General features: G+C 33.9%; 1 protein-coding gene and 1 long non-coding RNA gene across 2 annotated transcripts in view; both read right to left on the bottom strand.

The window, feature by feature from the left end:
• The window catches only part of LOC117174603 (putative sodium-coupled neutral amino acid transporter 11), a 341,087-nt gene that overhangs the window by 276,282 nt on the left and 43,411 nt on the right, over positions 1-21,394 (bottom strand). The gene's annotated exons all lie outside the window — the stretch shown is intronic.
• Positions 1-21,394, bottom strand: part of LOC117174605 — a 35,035-nt gene that overhangs the window by 694 nt on the left and 12,947 nt on the right. Inside the window, exon 2 of the long non-coding RNA XR_004467321.1 lies at positions 6,969-7,162. This is a non-coding gene — a long non-coding RNA (uncharacterized LOC117174605). The remainder of the gene's footprint in view (positions 1-6,968; positions 7,163-21,394) is intronic.

Genomic DNA, 21,394 nt, shown 5'->3' with positions numbered 1-21,394 from the left:
AGAAGTGTCGATTATAATTTAGAGCCTTGTAGAATATTGAGACAAAGAGGGGATATATTAATAGATAAAGATGGTAAATGATATGCAGCATGCATAGTTTAGGCAGAAAGAGAGATGGAGAGCGAGAGCGAGAGAGAGCGAGAGCTATGTATTAAAAAATGTTTTAAATCAAAAAAAATTTTGTAAGATTGCAGAAGAGTTTGCGATTGTGTGACTTAAAAAATACCAACAGATTCTTAATAGGACCGATTACATACAGTTAATCACTGTAACATATTTATATTTTTATATTGATATAGCTAGGATGTCAAATCAGCCATTTGAGATGAAGAAAGTACGATTTGAAAACGCTTGATAGAATTTATAAAATAAATCTGCTCCATAAATAATGGAGTTGACTAAGAAACGTTGAAATCATCTTTCACATAATAGAGTCATCTGCTAAAAAAGATTCAATTTATTTACTTTAAACATTCAAATAAAGCATCATAAATAACAAAAAATAAGTTCAGCAGTATTAAAATTTGATGAAACGAAACTGTGAATCAAACATTATAAAAAATGACACAGTGATCACGTGAATATCTCCTTTCTGGAACTTTTTAAATCCAAAGTTAATATAGTTTTTATAGAAATCGAGGATATATATATTGCTTTCTAGGTAACTAATTTAATTCAGAGGTCATAAAAGCCAGTCCATAGAAACCTACCTTACCGATATTCTACAGATGCAGTGATTCGTGCTATGTTTCCAGAATATTATAAAACTAATGCCATCACCATCGAATTTTACTATGCAATTTTTCGTAAACAACTTCAAGGTTATTGTAAATGACGCATTATATTTCGCGATCTTAAAAAACTGTATCTGCACGTATCGATCACATCTTAGAACATTCTAGAACAATTAGACAAAGAGGGAGATATATTAATGGATAGAGAAAGGTATGTATTAAAACATGTTTTAAATCAAAAATAATTTTGTGAGATTGCAGAAGGCTTTGCGATTGAGTGACTCAAAAAATACCAACAGATTTCTAAGAGATCCCTATGCACATAGTGAAAATATTTAATTTACTGACTTGAAACAATAATATCTAATGCAAGGACACTGTGACTCAAAAAATCAAAATGAAATATTGCACAAGTATATTAAAATGCACTATTATGTATAACAGCTGAAAATCTTGGTCTTTCTTAGAACTAACATTTTGTTTTAAATTGCGGTTAAATAAACCAATTTAAAGGGGGCATGATTTCAATTTAACAGAATAATGAATATATAGCTGATTCAACTATAGCAACTTAGTAAACGAAAACTTAGTTCCATTAACAAGAGGTCTTCGTTTTACATAGATTATCATAGAGTGCGCCACAATCAGATATGCTGCTTTTCCTTCTAGTTGTAAATAGAGGATGGTGATGAGGAGAAGAAGAAGAAGGAGGAGGAGGCGGAGGAGACGATAACATTACAGTTCAGCAGTTACTGAAAATATTAGATTTATACGTAAGAATAAAGGAGCACATCGGCTTCCAAGCAACACCAAAAACTAAAGGAACTGTAGTTAGTAATATCTTCTTCCTAACTACTGGGTGTATCTCCACTCTCGGTGCTGAATTCTGCGCTGAGCTGGATAAATCACCATCCTCATGTATCGACTTCATTTACGTCTTAAATCAATATTTAATAATAAAGAAATCTATTTTAATAATGCTGACCGTAAAGTACCAATGATGTTAAAGTATGCTCTTATATAACAGTTGCAAATAATTATTTTTCTTAGAACCAAAATTTTATTTTTGTTAAACAAATCCAGTTAAACCCATAATGATTTCTGATTACCAGAATTATAAACATACTTTTGTGTCAACTATGTCAACTTAGTAAATGAAAACTTAGTTTGATTAAGAAGAGGTCTTAGGTTAATGAAGTTTATGATGGAGTGCACCACTGTCAGGTACGCTGCTTTTCATATAGCTGTAACCACGCTTCTCCTGTTAAATGTTGAAGTCCCTAAATCAAGGAGGAGAAAAAGGAGGATGAGGATACAGTAATGATGTAGTTAAGATAAATAGGTACAGAAAATATTCGATTCAATGATTATATTATCCGAATCGTATGTTGTGTGCCATTTGGATGTGCAAATAAAAGGAGTACAACAGCTTTAAAATAACAAAAAAACTTAAAGAAACTGTAGGTGACACCTTATTCATGCGTACTAAGTGTGTATCTGAGGAAAGGTTACTTTCAGCATCATCTTCCTCCTCATCAGCATCATTATCCTCATCATCATCGTCATTGCCATGATCATTAACATCCTCATCATCAGCATTATTTTTATTACCGACGAAGAACTGTCATGTTGGCCAAATTCTTCTTCTGGCTCTACTTTTTGCTTCTTTCAAAGCGGTTCCACTTCACATTTTTATTTCTGAGTAATGGATGATAGATTCTTTAGTGGAGAGAATTGTGGTTTCCAAGCTTCTTGAATAGCTTGTTTCTTGTCCAGTTTGAAAATCTCATGCTTTAGAGGAATTGCTTTCCTCTCCTTATTAATCCGACTGTCAGATTCTTGCATTGGCCTTAAACTTCGAGTTACCTTTGAAATTTGGTGAAAATCGCTTTCAACTTGCTTGTGATTCTTGACTGAGCATGAGTGTTTCTCATGTCTTTTTAAATTATCAAGTCTTGAATAAGTTCTGGAACAATTTGAACAGGTGCTAGTCATCTTGCGACTGACACAGTAAAAATGGTTGTTCATTCATTGAATATGAGTTTATATCCTCCTCCTCCTCCCTTCATCCTCGCCCTCCGCCTACTTCTTCTCCTCATATCCATCTTCAATTTGCAGCATCTCTTTCTTCACCTCCTCCTTTTCCGACTTCTCTTCTAAACAGTTAAAAAACACTTGCACTTTCAGTCATCTTGTCCTAACAGAGTAAATATGGCTTTTATTCATGGAATCTGAGTTTATATCCTCTTCCTCATCCTCCTTTTCTCCTCCTTCTCCTTCTCCTCCACCTCCTTCTCCTCTTCCCACTTTTTCTCCACTACTCCTCCTTCTCTCCTTACTTTTCTTTCACGCCTTCTCCTGCTCCTCCTCTTCCCCCTCCTTATGTCCATCATCCTTTCCTAACTTCTATTTCATCATCCCCTCCTTTCCAAACTTCTCTTTCATCACCCCCTCCTTTTCCAACTTCACTTTCTTCATCCCCTCCTTTGCCCACTTCTCTTTCTTTACCCGCTTTTTTCCAACTCCTCTTCAAAACAGTTTAAAAATATTGTTTCAACCAAAGATTTTTAGTTAAAAGCAAACTGTTTTCAAACTGTTTGGATGAGTAATTGGAAAAGCAGGGATTGAAGAAAGAGAAGTTGGAAAAGAAAGGGGTGATGAAAGGTAATGAGGAGGAGGAGAAGAAGAGGTTGAGGAAAAGAAGGATATAAACTCAGATTCCATGAATGAACAGACATGCTTACTCTGTTAGTGACAAGGTGACTAAAAGTGCAACTATTTTTTAACTGTTTGAAGATAAGTTGGAAGAGTAGGAGGTGAGGAAAGAGAAGCTGGAAAATGAAGACGGACATGAGGAGCAGAGCGAGGACCAGGGGGGGAGGTGGAGGAGGGGATATAAAGTCAGATTCCATGAATGAACATCCATTTTTATTGCGTCAGTGGCAAGTTGACTAGCACCTGTTAAAATTGTTCCAGAACTTATTCAAGGCTTGATAATTTAAAAAGAAATGAGAAATACTCTTGCTCAGCCAAGATTCACAAGCTATTTGAAAGAGTTTTCCACCAAATTTTAAAGGTAACTCAAAATTTAAGGCCAATGCAAGAATCTGACAGTAGGATTGATAAGGAGAGGAAAGCAATTCCTCGAAAGCATAAGATTTTCAAACTGGACAAGAAACAAGCTATGGAACCGCTTGTGAAGAAGCATAAAGTAGAGCCAGAAGAAGAATTTGGCCAACATGACAGATCTTTATCGATAATAAAAATGATGTTGATGATGAAGATGTTAATGAGCATGATAATGACGATGATGAGGAGGATAATAATGCTCATGAGGAAGAAGATGATGCTGAAAGTAACCTTTCTTCAGAATATAAAATAAAAGAAAAAAGAGAATCTAAAATGTGAAACTACTGGGAACAACCCAATAAGTTTGAGGATCGATTGCGCAGTCTCTTAAAAGATCAACTAGCTGGAAACGTAAATAATGTACACCAAATTATTTTGATTATTAATTAACCTTAAGTGATGAACCTTAACTAAATCATTATCATATCCTCCTCCTCCTCTTGAAGTCCCCCCCCCCCCATATTATTTTGTCATTCGTCTACATGTATTTCAGGAGCTTATTTAACTTGATTTAGAATAATTCAAGATTCAACAAGAGAAAAAACGTGCTTAAAACTATAAGAAAAGCAGCATATCTGATTGTGGCGTACTTAATGATAATCTCTGTATACCAAAGACCTCTTGTTATTGAAAATAAGTTTTCGTTAACTAAGTTGCTATAGTTGAGACAAAAGTATGTTCACGATATTATTAATAAGAAATCCTTATCTATTTAACTGAATGTATCAAACTCATCGCAGAGTGCAATATAAAGAATGGAGATACACTTAGTATGCATGCACATCCAAATGCCACACAAAATACAATTCGGATGATGTAATCATTGAATCCAATATTTTCAGTACCTACTTGTCTTAACCAAATCATTACTGTATCTTCATCTTCCTCCGCCTCCTTTTTCTCCTTCTCCTCCTCCTCTACTCTCTCGTTCTTCTACATACATTTTTGATAGTTTATCTACCTTGATTTAGGAGAATTAAAGATTTAACAGGAGAAACGTGGTTACGCCTATATGAAAAGCAGCGTACCTGATAGTTTTACACTCCATGATAATCTTCATTAACCTAAGACCTCTTCTTAACCTTAACCTCTTCTTAACTCTTCTTCATTTACTAAGTTGACATAGTTAAATCAAAAGTATGTTCATGATTCTGGTTATCAAAGATCATTATCTGTTTAACTGGATTTATTTAGCAAAAATTGAATGTTGGTTCTAAGAAAACTGATTATTTGCAACTGTTATATAACGGCATAATTTAATGTCATTGGTAGTTCACGATCAGTGTTATTAGATTAAATTTCTGCATTATTAGATATTGATTTAAGACGTCAATGAAGTCGATATATGAGGATGGTGATTTATCCAGCTCAGCGCAGAATTCAGCACCGAGAGTGAGTATACACCCAGTAGTTAGGAACATGGTATTACTAACTACAGTTCCTTTAGTTTTTGGTGTTGCTTGGAAGCCGATGTGCTCCTTTATTTTACGTCTAAATCTAATATTTTCAGTAACTGCTGAACTGTAATATTATCGTCTCCTCCTCCTCCTCCTCCTTCTTCTTCTCCTCATCACCATCCTCTATTTACAACTAGAAGAAAAAGCAGCATATCTGCTTGTGGCGCACTCTATGATAATCTATGCAAATCAAAGACCTCTTGTTAATGGAACTAAGTTTTCGTTTACTGAGTTGCTATAGTTGAATCAGCTATATATTCATTATTTTGTTAAATTGAAATCATGCCCCCTTTAAATTGGTTTATTTAACCGCAATTTAAAACAAAATGTTAGTTCTAAGAAAGACCAAGATTTTCAGCTGTTATACATAATAGTGCATTTTAATATACGTGTGTAATATTTCACTTTCAATTTTTGAGTCACAGTGTCCTTGCATTAGATATTATTGTATCAAGTCATTAAATTAAATATTTCCAGCAGATCACTCTATTATGTGAAAAATGATTTCATTGGTGGTTACAGACAACTCTAATAATTATGTACCTGATTTATTTCATAAATGCTAGCAAGAGCATTCAAATTATTCAAATTATATGTTCTTTATCTCAAATAGTTGATGTAATATTATAATTACAGGAAACCTACCTGGTCTTAATTTATAATAGTTTATTTCGCATTCTGTAATTTTGAAAAATTATTTTTGATTTAAAATATTTTTTAATACATACCTCTCTATATATTAATATATCTCCCTCTTTCTCTAATTGTTCTAGAAGATTCTAAGTTATAATCGATACGTGCGGATACAGTTTTTTAACATCGCCAAATGTAATGCGTGATGTACAATAACCTTGAAGTTGTTTAAGAAAAATGACAAGTAAAATTTGATGATGTCGTTAGTTTTAAAAGATTCAGGACTTTCATGATCTCTGAATTTAATTAGTTACCTAGAAGGCAATATATATCCTCGATTTCTATAAAAACTATATTAACTATGGATTTAAAAATTTCCAGAAAGCAGATATTCATGTGATCACTGTGTCATTTTTTATAATGTTTGATTCACAGTTTCCTTGCATTAAATTTTAATACTACTGAATTTATTTTTCTTATTTATGATGCTTTATTTTAATGTTTCAAGTAAATAAATTGAATCTTTTTTAGCAGATTCCTCAATTATGTGAAAGACAATTTCAACGTTTCTTAGTCAACTCCAATATTAATGGAGCAGATTTATTTTATAAATTCTGGCAAGCGTTTTGAAATTGTATTTTCTTCATCTTAAATGGCTGATTTGACATCCTAGCAATATCCATATAAAAATATAAATCTGTTACAGTGATCAACTGTATGTAATTGGACCTATTAAGAATCTGTTAAAATTTTTCAAGTCACTCAATCGCAAAGCCTTCTGCAATCTTACAAAATTATTTTTGATTTAAAACATTTTTAATACATAGCTCTCTCTCGCTCTCCATCTCTCTTTCTCCCTGAACTATACATTCTGCATATCATTTACCATCTTTATCTATTAATATATCCCCTATTTGTCTAAATATTCTACAATGTTCTAAATTATAATCGGTACTTCTAGACACGTTCGCAATACTTTTTCTTTCAGCGTTAAACTCTTAAAAAAATAAAATACCTGTCATTTACATGGTCCGAAGGCGTCTTCAAATGCATCTTCTTTTAGTAGCAGTTAATTAACTTTCCGCCTGCAAATTTAAGATTAATGTCTGGATGCTAACGCCACGTACTGGAATCCTCAGACAACAACGGTGCGCTGCAAGTGAGAGGAGTCAAGCAGTGTCCTTGAGGTTACGAGTCGAGATGTCAGGACTAAAGATAAAGGATTTTTTTAGATTCTCATTTTTGATATTATTCTTATCTCAGAAGGTATTTAATTTGTGTAAAATTAGACATATAAATTATAACATATATTTAGTCACATTTATTTGCCAATTTAGAATTTTATTTTTAAATTTCGCGCTCAACATACTACTTGAGCTATTATGGATGCGCTTCAAGTCACCTTCAGCAGAATTTAATGACATTTAAAAAAATTTTTGAAGCTGCAAAAAAAGTATGGCGATTATTTTTTAAGTTTGTAATGGAAATTTTAACGTAGAATCCAAATTTCAACTATTTAAAAGTTGATCTTCCTGTTCTCTGAGTTTTTTAAGAAGGAACCGAAGGGGGATTCATTGTGGTCTTTCAGGGTACTTTGTAGAGGCTCCTTTCGGTTTTTTCGGTTCGCCAGGGTTACTAAGACTGTTCTTCTCTGTTTTATTATTAAACAAAATATAAACATTAAATAAAAAAATGGCTCTGCTTGCTTCGAGATATGGTTAATTAGATGACGCATGCAAAAAAATAGACAAAAATATTTAACCGTGTAGCCTAAAAATTCAGAAGCCATTGGAATTCTGCTATCCGTAATAACCAAATGTAACTTAAAATGCTATGAGATAACGGTCTGCCACAAAAATTGTTATCATGAAATCGTGGATTAATTTATGATTTATGTACAGAATCAATTTATTTATATAATTACAAAAACTTGAATAAAAGTTTTAGGAAACTTGCTTACCGTGTGCAGGAATAATGGAAGTCTTTAGGGAATTTATAGCCTGACTTGTTGAAACAATCATTATTTATTTTCCCCTGTAAATCATAGGAATTGTGAAAGATTATTTTTTCAAAAATACTTATTACTTACAAAAAATAATTTTTTTAATCAATTTTTTTTCCGTCAATCGTAAAAAAAATATTTTTTACTGTAATTGATGACACAATCAGAGAATGGTCTAAAGTACACTGTTAAAAATGTTTGGAATTCTACAACACATATCAGAATTCCGCAATACAAGCGCAAGGTAAAATTGCAACCATGGTATTGAAATGACGAAATGGCAATACATGTATTGTAAGTGTTATACATCGCGAAGTCATCGGCCAGCATTCCAATACATGTATTAGAGCGTTTATAAGACGAAAATTGTGCGAAAGGAAATTACGGAATTAATGGAATTCAAAGAATTCTCCGAATTTATGGAATTATCGTAATTCACGAGATTTATTAAATTCACGAAATTCATGCCATTGATGTAATTCACAGAATTCATGGAAATGAGGTTTATGTAATTCACGGAATTTATGTAATTCAAAATATTCAAGAAATTCATTGAATTCCAGGAATTCGCAAAATTCATGGGATTCGTGGAATTTGATGAATTGAAGGAATTCATGGAATTAATTTAACTGAAGAGGTTCCAGGAATTCACTGAAAACAAGGAATTCACGGAATTCATCGAGTTTATGAAATTTAAGGAATCCACGAAATCCACGGAATTACAGGAATTTACGGAATTCACGTTATACGCTTAATTCATGGAACTCTCGTAATTCACTGAATACGCTTCATTTACGGAATTCACGAAATTCACGGAATTCATGGAATTGAATTGAAGGATTTCATGGAATTCATTCAAATAAAGGAATTCATTGAAATCAAGGCAGTCACGGAATTGATCGAATTTATGGAATTTACGAAATGCTCGAAATTTATGGAATAATGGAATTTACGGAATTCACGAAATCCACGGAATAATTAAATTTACGCAATTCACGGTACATGCTTAATGTGTGAAACTCACGGAATTCACAGAATAAGCTTCTTTTAGGGAATTCACGAAATTCATGAAATCCAGGGAATTCACGGAATTCTCTGGATTTACTGTAATCAAGAAATTTACGGAATTTAAGAAAGTCACGGAATTCATATAACACCCGGAATTTACGGAATTCAAGAAATTAACGGAATTCACAGAATTTGTAGAAATAAAAGAATTCTCGAAATTCATATAACACTCGGAATTCATGAAATTCACCGAATTCCAGAGATTCGAGGAGTTCACAGAATTAATGGAATTCAAGGAATTCCTGGAACGCCATGAATTTAATACATTTCGTGAATTCCGTGATTTCATTGAACTTCATTAACTCATTGAGGTTCTTAAATTTCGTGAATTCTATGAAATACACTATTTACTTGAATCTCATGAATTAGTTGAATTATGTCAATATGTTGAATTCCGTGAATTCCATGCATTCCTTTAAATCCATTAATTCCGTGCTTTCTATGAATTTCCATTAATTCCATGAATTCAGTTTTCTTAATTTTCGTCCATTCTTTTGATTCCTTGAATTCCCTGATTATCTTGAGTTTCCGTGAATTCGTTGAATTCCTTAAATTCCTATAAATTCCTTAAATTCCTTAAATTCCGTTAATTCCATGAATTATATGAATTCCGCGAATTCCATGAATTCCGTGAATCCCATTAATTCCATTAAATCCGTGAATTCCGGGCGTTATATGAATTTATTGAATTCCTTGACTTCAGTAAATTCTGCGAATTCTACTAATTCCTTGAATTCTATGGATTTCTTAAATTCCAAAAATACGCGCGTTATTAACTATACATTAACAAAAGTTATGGCTCCGTTAGAAAATTTCTTTTTTTTCAGGAACAAGTGTTCTCAAAAATGATTTACATTTTTTGTTATTGTAATTATTCGCTTCAACAGGTGTCAAGATATCCAGCGACTAGACTTGTATTTTAAAATTCCAATACATTTAAGGTAGCATACCAATGCCAGAATTTATAAACTACAATATTGTGCATTGCAGCGTTCCCTTACGTTTCGGAAATAAACTTTCAATACATGTAGTGGAAGTTTCCAACCGAAATTCTTAACACTGTATTTTCTTTTAAGGCGTATATAATCTAGATTATAATATATAATGTAATGATTTTATTGAAAAATCGGCTCTTTGTGCTTCAAGATATGAGTATCTAGATGACGAATACGAGAAATGAGACAAAAATATTCATCTGTGCGGCCTACAAATTTAGAACCAAGTACTCGATTGTTAAATATTTTACGGTTCACGGGGAAAAAATTGATAACCAAATTAAATTTTTTTTACAAAGTATTAAATATTCTGCATAAAATAACCTAATTTAGAGTAATAGACTAAAAATTATTAATAAAAGTCAGACCTATGCAAAAAATACTCGGACACACTCTACTTATGGATTGAAGACTATGTGTGTGAAAAAAATTCTGAAATATACTGTCTTTCACTTGAATTTGATAGAAAACTGCGGTGTAAAGGCACAGAATATAATATTCACATTATTACTGCAAATATAAACCGATTTTTCTGAATCTTTTTTGAATTCCTTGCAATTATATAAATTAATTAATTCTGTTCATTGAAATTGAATTGAACGGTGATTTCATAATGTCAGTGTTTCCAACTGTCCAAAATCTGATAAAAATGCCGGGGTTCATTCGTTCCGGATAATTGGCATCTCCCAGCGTGGAGTCTGTCGACTGAAGATTTACAAGCGTGAGCAGGCTCGCTGCGGACAAACATATACAGCTATAACTGAACGTCAGTGCTATTTTTCTCTATTGTTCTTTGCGGTTTTGATTAACACACAAAATATAAAGATTTTATCGAAAAATTGGCCCCGGTTGCAGAGATATGGTTATTTACATAGATGAGGTATGCAAATAATTGGACAAAAATATTCGACCGTGCGGCCTCAAAATTCAGACGCGATGGGAAATTCTGATATAGGGTCTTGAGCCCCTCAAATGGAATTCAGAAACGTTCTGCAATCTACCAGATAGCAAACATTGTTAAATTTGTTTTGAAAAATTATAAAAATTATCGAGTAATCATAACTGTTTCTGAATTCAGTAAGAAGATCACAATGAAAAAGTCTGAAAGCGAAAAAAAAAGAATTTTTCCGTTGACAAATGTCCCAATAATAAATTTGTTCATTAAATTTGTTAAAAGAATAAAATTGATAAAAAATTAGGAATTTTTTTGAAATTATTCTGAAGTTCCTAATTAAAAAGTTGACATCGAAAAAACAAATTTTTATATCTAAAAATGTCTGATTAATGCATTTTTTAATTAGAATTGTTTTAAAAAATCATTAAATCTATCAACTAATTATAAATGTTGCTTAAATTGTCATAAAGTGCCCAATTGAAAGGACTGACATTGAAAAAAAAAAGAATTTTACTGTCGATAAATGCCCGAGCAATGCATTTGTTTATTAAATGTGTTTTTAAAAAAACATAATATTAATCAACATGTTCTTACTCATCATGTTTTTATCGAAATTTCTCGCAATATAACTTTAAAAACGTAAAATTATGGAGAATCGCAGAAAACATTTATGCAACAAATAATTTGTTTATAAAATTTTGTATAATATAGTATTGGAATATTTTTTAATAATGTGACTCTATGAAACTTAGGCGATTTCAACAATTCTTCTGTTTTTGAGGAGCACCGGGAGCGTCAAACTGTTCAGCACAGGTTTTTTGAACAAACTTCAAATGCTTCGATAGCCAAGTGTTTAGAGTACTTGGTAAAATACACTAGTTTAGGTAGTTTAGGTAGGGTTCGAATTATATAATATTGAAGCATCTTTAACTCAAGTTACTCTATAAAATTTAGAGGATTTCAACATAGAAACAATGGCCATTTTGTACGTCATATTTATTTTTTATAAGGAATTGAAAACCTAATTTAAAATATAAAAAAGATGACTGTGATTCTAATTTTAATATTAAAATATTCAGTGTTCGATGCTTTTTGGAATTTTTAAATTTTTCAGGATTTGAAATTGACTTTGTTATATATGAAAATAGATACAGTTTGAGTATTTACCAGTATTCAATTAATCATTTTGAATGTTTCATTTTCAAAATTTTAATTATGATATTTTATCACAAATTTAAAAAGTTTTTTCATTTTCGTTGATTTGAAACTAAAGTTGATAATTTACAAGATATCTTAATAATACATATTTACCCTTAAACTTTTATATTTGTGTTCAAGAATTTTTAATGATTTATTTTGTATATTTATACATTTCTACAAGTAACACCAATTCGACCTCCAAATAATACGAGGAGATCAACTGTGGCCGAAAGCAGATCTTTCGAAATGAAGTAGGTTATGTGCACTCAATGTTACGGGCATTATTGCGATCGTAGCGATCAATCTGCCACAATTTATCCGATTTTCGTACCATAGTTGGCCAAGTATTGGGCCGACGATCCGCTTTTCGCTCGCCGTCGACGTCCGTCGCCAACGTCGCGTCAGTGCGACCACGGCAGTATGAAAACAGCTTGGTCGGCCTAACTCTGGTTACCGTAGATCGGTTACCAAAACAGGGTCGACTTTGGGCCGATGTTCAAGCATGACAGATTAGAAAACTCTTTTCTCGGACACTCCAATGAAGTATAGGCAAGTCAATGTAGCCATAAATCATTTTTAAGTAATTGTGATTATAATTAAACTAATTATTGCTCAGTGTCATATAACTAGATAATTGCAGTGAAAGTGGTACATTCCCAGAGCGAAGTTGTAATAATACGGTGCGACGTTTTGGTACAAAAAAACATTTTTCCTACTAAAATACACTTCTCCGGTGTAAAGTTGGTAAATTTACGAATTCTCAATCTCCCAGTGTTAAAAATACTAACTAATTACACCGAGGAGACGTGAAAAGCGTAATCTAAACTTAAAATTTGTAATTATTTTTTAGTTAAAAAATATAATTTATATTAAAGTTAAAAAGGGTTTCTAAGCATATTAAAGGATTTCAAAACATTTAAAGGAAGAGTGTAGAAGACTTTAAAGCAAAATGTTTCAATTTGGTAAGATTAATAAATTAAATACAAAAAATCCAGTAAATTCAAGAAATATTTAGAATAATGGAAGTGATTCACGGAAATAAAAATATTTTTCTTAAAATTCCTGGGAAAAATTTAGAAGATTATAAGTCATTTTTTTCACAATTTCAATGAACTTTCCAAATTGTTAGAAAAATTTCAGTCAGTTAAAAATATGTTGAGGAATTTAAGTCCTGTTTAAAATATTGGAAATATTAAAAAACGTGCAAACATTTCCAAAAATTTCTAAGTATTTAGCCGATAAACGGGCTTTCCTGGGTGTTTTGAAAAGGTATGCTTGCCTGCGAATGGGTATTCATTGAGTTTCTCGCTGAATGTGACCACCCCTCTAATCCATGGATGTGGAGTGATCGTTCCCATGTCACTTTGGCACCTAGGGGTTACGAAGGTGTCCTAACGGCCTCTCGGGGACACCGGACCACCTGCCAGATTAATTAGTGTTACCCTTGAATGCGGGGCTCTGCAGGGGCGAACCTCTTATTTCCCTAGCTACTCGTGGGAACCAAAATGGATCACGCAAAAATCTCAAAGGAAGAAGGAGAAAGGGATTCGGTGAAGGGGGAAAGGGGCTATGTACTAACGGGTCTAGCATAACCCTTTAATCCCAATCTGTTTCTCCGGTAAGCCTTACTCAGGCGGCGGCTGTGTCCCCAGCTGGAGAATTTAAACATTTCCTAGTTGTGCAAATTCCTGAGTCACAGGCGAGGGCCCTAGCGGCCCTAAACAACAGGCTCTTCTAACTTTATGGAATGGTCAACTTCAAAGTGGCCAGCCAGGGGTAGGAGGACAGGAAGATCGGGATTAGACCTAAATGACTGCTCCCGGTCTAAGCATTACCCAGATTAACTTGCATCATAGCAAAGGCGCCTCTGCAGTTTTTCAGAGGGACATGACTGTGAGGCACAACGGTATCTCACTAATCCAGGAACCCTGGTTAGTTCGAGATACCATTAGGGGTTTAGGGGGGGGGGGGCTGGTTTTTGTTACAGGGACCCTTAGGCGGCCAATCCAAGGGCATGCATACAGGCGAAGAGAGTCAACGTTGTCCCACTGCTTGAGCTATGTTCCAGAGACCTAATAGTGATAGTCACGAATCTTAAAGGAATAGGAAGGCTAGTTACGGGTGATCGGCTTACTTTACATACGACAGCGACACTAATTCATTAGTGGAGGTACGTACACTGGTAGAATACTGCAAGGTAAGGAGTCTTCCTCTTCTGCTGGGGTGCGATGCTAACTCCCACTATACTTTGTGGGGTAGCATGGACATCAACTCAAGAGGTAATGACTTTTGGAATACCTAATAACCACTGATTTAGATATTCTTAATAGAAGGAACACCCCGACGTTTCGTAATTCGGTCAGGGAGGAAGTCATTTAAATCACTCTCTGCACCGGGAGTTTTACAGATAACATCAAGAAGTAGAGAGTTTCAGATAAACCCATTCTGTCAGATCACTCACTGATAGAGTTCATGTTGGAATCCGCTGTACCCATCGGGCCTAAATGGGTCAGAAATCCAAGAAGAACGAAATGGGGTCAGTTTTCTACAGAATTAAGACGTGAACTCTCAAGGGTACCCAGGTTAATTAGAGACGTGGATACCCTGGAGATGGCGGCCGAGATTTTCACGGAAGCCATCAAATCCACTCATGAAAGTAATTATCGGCCTTCAAAAGTCCGAAAGGCTGAAGAGGCACACTGCTGGAATGCGAAACTCGAATTGCCTCGCAGGCAAACCAGAGAGAGGTTCAGACGTGCCAATTCTGGCAAAACGAAGGAACTATGGACTTTATTTACATTGATGAGGGATGAGTATAGGAGTGCAATACGTAAGGCAAAGCATGAAAGCTGGACCAATTTTTGCACTGATGTCGAGCAAGGAGCAGAGGCGACCAGACTGGACAAGCTGCTTTTTCGAAACCCGGATGCTTTTCTCGGGACTCTAAAATTTCCCGGCGGGGGTTACTTAGAGCCTGACGGGGACACCTTGGCTCACCTGATCAAGGCATATTTTCCGAGCTACACAATGTTAGGAGAAGAGAGGACGGCACCTCCGAGGCAATTAAAGCCGCCTGTGGCCCAACTGGGCCCGAAACAGTGGCTAGCTAACGAGATTGTCACCCCAGCCAGGGCCAGGTGGGCCCCGAAGTCCTTACAAGTCTCCTGGTCCGGATGGTATATATCCAGTCCTCTTACAGAGGGCTGGTGAAATCATCATTGGGCCGTTTGTGAGACTTGATAGGGCTAGTCTGACGTTGGGTTATGTTCCGGCGACCCATTAGCCTCACATATTTCCTACTAAAAACAGTGGAAAAACTTGTGGACAGATACATCCGCGACAAGGTCTTGTCAAGTAGTTCTCTTCACAAGCAACAACACGCCTATAGGGCTGGTCACTCGACTGAGACGGCCCTAAACACTATAGTTAACCTAATTGAAGGGCAACTGAAGCAAAAATGTCTCGCGATTGGAACCTTCATGGACATCGAAGGAACCGTTAACTACACATCTGCAGAGGTGATCAGGGCGGCCACGATCGCACACGGTGTGCCTAGTGCAGTCGTGGATCATCCTAGCTGTGATGCCTGGTATTCAATCCGAATAAGACGGATGCAGTTGTATTCACCAGAAGGTACAAGTGGGGAACCACGAGTACATTGAAATTGGCTGGACAAAAACTGGAAATCAAAGGACAAACTAAGTATCTAAGAGTCAATCTGGATAAGAAGCTGTCATGGAACAAGCACCTGGAAAACAAGTGCAAGAAACTAGTAGCGTCTCCTTGGCTTTGTAGAAGAGCCATAGGGAAAAGCTGGGGCTTGAAACCGGAGACACTTATGTGGATCTACACAGCGTGTGAATCTACACAGCGATCCTGCGACCCAGACTAACCTGGGCGCCAGCCGTCCGTGGCTGTGAAGGCGGCCTCGAGATTAAATATGGTAAACGACAGCAGTATCTCGGCAGTTATGCGGATACCAATCGACATCGCGAGAAGGCCGACACTCAGTGTCAGCCCAGTGATAGAGACAACTTATTTACAGATGGCTCCAAGGACAATGAGAACGCTGGAGCAGGTGTACTATATATCATAGAAGGAACGGAATGGGCTTCACAATTGCGATGGGATCCTACGCAACAGTTTTACAGTATGAGATTATGGCCTTGCTCCAGTACACCTATAAGGCAATGGAGTATGGCGGAAAAAGAAACATTCGCATCTGCTCAGATAGCAGGGCTGCTATCATGGCTGCTCGTCTGTGCGAAAAGGATAATGAGACTTCCACTCATATTCTCTGTCACTGCCCTGCGATTGCGGGGAAGCGTGCAACACTTACAGGCAGCTTCTGCATCAGTGAGTCTGAAATATCAGCCAACAGCGTGGCTGCGGTTCTCTTTTTATGGAGAGGGCTTTGGGGCCATGCTTAAGGCTTACAAGGGGACGCAGCGGGATCACTCAAGCATCAGGGGCTGTGACGGTCTCAACCCAGAATATTAATAATAATAATAATTCCTAACATTTAGTAAAATTCAATAAAATAAAAATCTTTAAAGTCATATTTGTTCTTTTTTGACATACCTCTTTTCATGCTATTTTAGGTCATAATCAAAACTTTAGAGATTTTAAGAGCAAAAGCCGAAAATTTATTAACTTGACCTCATATGCTTTCTTAATATATGAAAACTTTACGAAACCTTTAATGTCTTAAGATACTTATCTCAATATTACAAAATTTATCCTTTATAATTTGATGTCCACTGTAAAATAATTGTAATTGTAAATAATTGTAATACAAAATAATTGAATCTCTTGCGATAAAAAGCGGGAATTCAGCCTTAGAAGAAATATGCTGACAATAATTTTTTTTAAATCATTAGAATTTTAATTTTAAAGACTGACAATTGTACACGATTTCCAGGCGCATCTTTTTTTTCTGCAAGAATTTTTAGATTTTTCAGTTTTTTAAAAAATATTTCTTGAATTTATTCGATTATTCACATTTTATTATAATTATTTTTTTTTAATCTTATCAGACCTTCTAATCTTCTTATCTTTGAAAATTATTCAAATTTTTACTGATTTTTTAAAATTCTATAACAAAAAATTACCATCAAACTTTTTTAGATACTTTGAGAATTTTTGAAATCTTTTGTAATGTTTTTAAATGTTTTAAAATAATCTTCTGAAATTAATTTTTCGCAATAAAAAATGTATTTTAATTATTGCTATGAACCTAAAAGAATTTTCGACAATTTTGTGAAACCTTACGAAATTCTTAAAAAATCATTAAAAGTTTAATTATTTTTAAATCCTTTCAAAAATTTGTAATATCTCTTAAACTTACTCAGATTTAAAAGTGCATGTTTTAAAACATCACGTATTTAAAAAACTTGTGTAACAAAATTGGGTAGGGTTCCTTTACCCAATAAAGCAACAAATGGCGCTAAGCGAATATTTGTACAAGAGACCATAATTTGTACTAAGGAAAATTGTGTTCGATTCAAAAATACATCTTAAGCGAGACAGTTTGGTTGCGAATTGAAGTGTTATATACCCGGATGCTTTTATAATTATCTCGTCGTACTAGAAATTGATCCTGGTTGTCTAGGTATTAAAACTACATCTTCGATTAAGTTTAGTTGAAAATTGAAATTCAATATACCTGGATGATAATAAAAAGGTTTTATACTAAAAATTGATCCTGGTTGTCCAGTTATTAAAAATACACCTTCTCCGAGGAAATGCAGTTGAGAATTGAAATTTTACCTATATACTCGGATGCTTTTATAAGGATCTCGTCGTAATGAAATTTGAGCCTTGTTTTCGAGGTATAAAAAACACATCTTCGAGAAAGTTTTGTTAAAAATTGAGATTCAATATACGTGGATGATAATAAAAAGGTTTGGTACTAAAAATTGATCCTGGTTGTCCAGGTATTAAAAATACATCTTCTCCGAGAAAATGCGGTTGAGAATCGATATGTTATGTACCAGTATGCTTTTAAAACGAATTTGTCATACTAAAAATGTATCCTCTGGTTGTCCAGGTAAAAAAACAACATCTTCTCCGCGGAAGTTTTGTTGAGATTTACAATTTAACATCCCTGCATGATATTAATAAGGTCTCGTATTAAAGCTTAATTTTGGTAGTCCAGGTATTAAAAAATACATCCTTTTCTGTCCAGGTATAAGAAATACATCTTTTACGGGGAAGTTTGGTTGAAAATTAAAATTCAATATACCTGGATGATAATAAAAAGGTTTTATACAAACAATTGATGCTGGTTGTCCAGGTATTGAAAATACATCTTCTCCTAGAAAATGCAGTTGAAAATTGAAAATTTATGTATCAGAATGCATTTAAAACGATCTCGTCGTACTAAGAATTATCCTGATGGTCCAGGTATAAAAACAACATCTTCTCCGAGGAAGTTTGGATGAGAATTACAGCTTAAGATACCTAGATGATATTAATAAAGTCTCGTCGTATCAAATATTAATTTTGGTAGTCCAGGTATTAAAAAATACATCCTTTCCGAGGAAATGGGGTTGAAAATTAAAACGCTATATATACTAAGATGCTTTTGAAACGATCTCGTTATAATAAAAATGTAGCCTGGTTCTCCAGGTATAAAAACAACATCTCCGAGGGAGTTTGGTTGAAAATTACAATTTAACATACCTGGTATAGATATAATTTAAAATATCTAGTATTAAAAATACATCCTAATACCGGCCTACTTATCTAAGATGGAGAACATAAGCTGTGGTTTCTGATTGGTTCGGTTTTTTTACTTGCGCGTGGCTCGACCATGTATTTATTAGATTATGCTAAAGCTTATCCTTATAATATCCTTATAGTATCCTTATAGTATCCCTTCCGTATCATCAGCCCTGTGCATCTAAAAACAAGATTGGCAATCCTTTAGTGTCCTAAGTTGATTAGTTCCTAATTTCTCCAGCGCGGCACTTGTTGCCCCATCACTTCCTGTTTTTGCATTATAAGCAATGGGACTGGATCACTTTTCAAATTTATTTAAGTAAAAGAAATGTTATGCTCGTCAAAAAATTTAAATTTAAATAATGTTACCAATTTTATATTTCAAAATAGTTTTGCAAGCGATTTATACAAGTAATTACAAGCGTAATTAGAATTTTTATTTATAAATATTTAGTATAAGAATAAGTTAACAAAATTAAAAATAATGCATGCAATAAGTGAAAATTAAAAATATATATTTCTCAGATGATAAATGGTAAGTAGAATCAATTTTTTAACACATTTGTAGTTAACCCTTTGTTTTAAAGATATAATGATGAAAGAGAGAAATGAGAGCAATTATTTTTTATATTCTTCACTGGTTGTTAAATAACATTTTTTCAAATATTAACTGTTCAATTTAATTTCAAACACATTATATCTATTATATATTGAAAAGCAAGAATACTCATTTGATAAGTTTAAACTGTATACTGTTCAAATTTTTCTTCGAGAAATTCTTTTTAAATTTAATTAATAATATTATTTATTATGTTTTCGAGAAAAAATCTTAAGAGTCATACCTTACTTTTTATTTAAATTCAAATCCAATAAGTATTTCACTTTATCAGGATTATTGTACGATTTTATAATTAATATTTTCTCTTTAATATAAAAAAATTATATCAGAAACTAATTAAGATAGGACAGTTGCGGTGCCAAGTTGTAATCTACAATATGGAGAGATCCACGACTGGTATTATGCAACAAAAACTCAAAATAACAGTAAGATGAACCTCTACTTTATTGCAATTAGGATTCTAAGTTAAATTTTCCGTGAGAAGGTCATAGAATAATAGCAATACATTTTTTTCAATGTTAAAAAATTAAAAAACGCAACAACTGTGATTAACATACGCTGAAGGTGACTTTAAGCACATCTTCTTTCAGTAGAAGCATGCTGCTTAAGCAACAATGGATACGCTTCTAGTCGCCTTTATCGGAAGTTATGCATTTTAAAATTTTTAAACACTACAAAAGAAAACTGTGGCAATTACTCTATGACATTCTAATGGAAAATTTAACGTAGAATCGGAATTGCAACAAGTGAGGTGCCCATTTTGCTGCTTTTTGAGCTTTTTTTGCATGATACGGAAGGGATACTATGTGGATATTATAAGGGTGAGTGTTAAGATTTAATTATTTTGTCTTGTCAGATGATCTACACTTGATTATATCAACCCTGAGGTTTAGACTAACCTAATTTGTGCATTGACCTTGCTAAGTCTACGTCAAAAATTGTAATGTTACTCGCTCTCTCGCTCTCTAAAAATAGAAAAAAATATCAGCCACGTGTTCGATTGGTTTTTCGAATAAAGTGCAAGTAAAGAACTTATAAAAGGGGCATTGTTCCTCAACTACCCCAACTCAAAAAGTCATGTTTTCGATTGTCTCTAAATTCTGGGAATATGTTCGCCTACCCAACAGTAGTTAATCCACAAACTTATAGACCAGGATTACAAACCCTCGCCAAGTGAGGGGGGGTTGAATTTTCAACCCTAATGCCTGCAGGGATAGTTTCAAACGCCTGTAACTTCCTTTCTAATTACGCGATTTAAAATTTTTATGAGGGTTTTGGAAACTGCTTTTTACACGCTTTCATCCTATTTTATTATTTATGACAAAAAAAATGTTTAAACAATTTTTTCAATAAATCAATTGTTTATTGAACTTTTTGCGCAATTTAGGCATCTACGATTTTTTTTAAATAGTCTCAAAAGAAAGCTTGACTTTTTTACTATGAAAAATGTCTAATAAGAGAATGGACAAATTGAAATTCATTGAGTTACAGAGCCGGTTGTAGAGGGAGTCCTCGCGCTCGCACTCGGGCGTCATGCGGCAGCACACCGCGGAACAGTTTTCAAGTATGCCATTTTTTTGTATTACTCACATTGATCCAAAATTGCATGAAGTCATCGGAAAAAACTATTCAGTAATGTTAACCAGTAAGTTTGAAGAAGTTAAAAATTTTTTAAGTTATTATGAAAAAATATTAAGTAAAAAGCACTTTCTTAAAAATGAACAGTATTTTTCTGAAGATAAATGATTCCTCACTATTATAATTTATTATCCGACAATAATTGGTTATTGCTCTTGCAATTTTTAAAAAAAAATACATGATTCAACCAACTTCTCACTTATAAAGTGTTTGAGTAAATAAAGTACTAACGGATTAGTAATTAACGCCTGTCGTCAGCCTACATCCTATCAAGTTATAGTTTCCAGAGTCTACCACGTGG

This window comes from Belonocnema kinseyi, chromosome 6 (genome assembly GCF_010883055.1).
Source record: "Belonocnema kinseyi isolate 2016_QV_RU_SX_M_011 chromosome 6, B_treatae_v1, whole genome shotgun sequence".
NCBI classification, from domain to species: Eukaryota; Metazoa; Arthropoda; class Insecta; order Hymenoptera; family Cynipidae; genus Belonocnema; species Belonocnema kinseyi.
The sequence above is the reverse complement of the archived record's forward strand: the minus strand, read 5'-3'. Positions and strand labels throughout refer to the sequence as shown.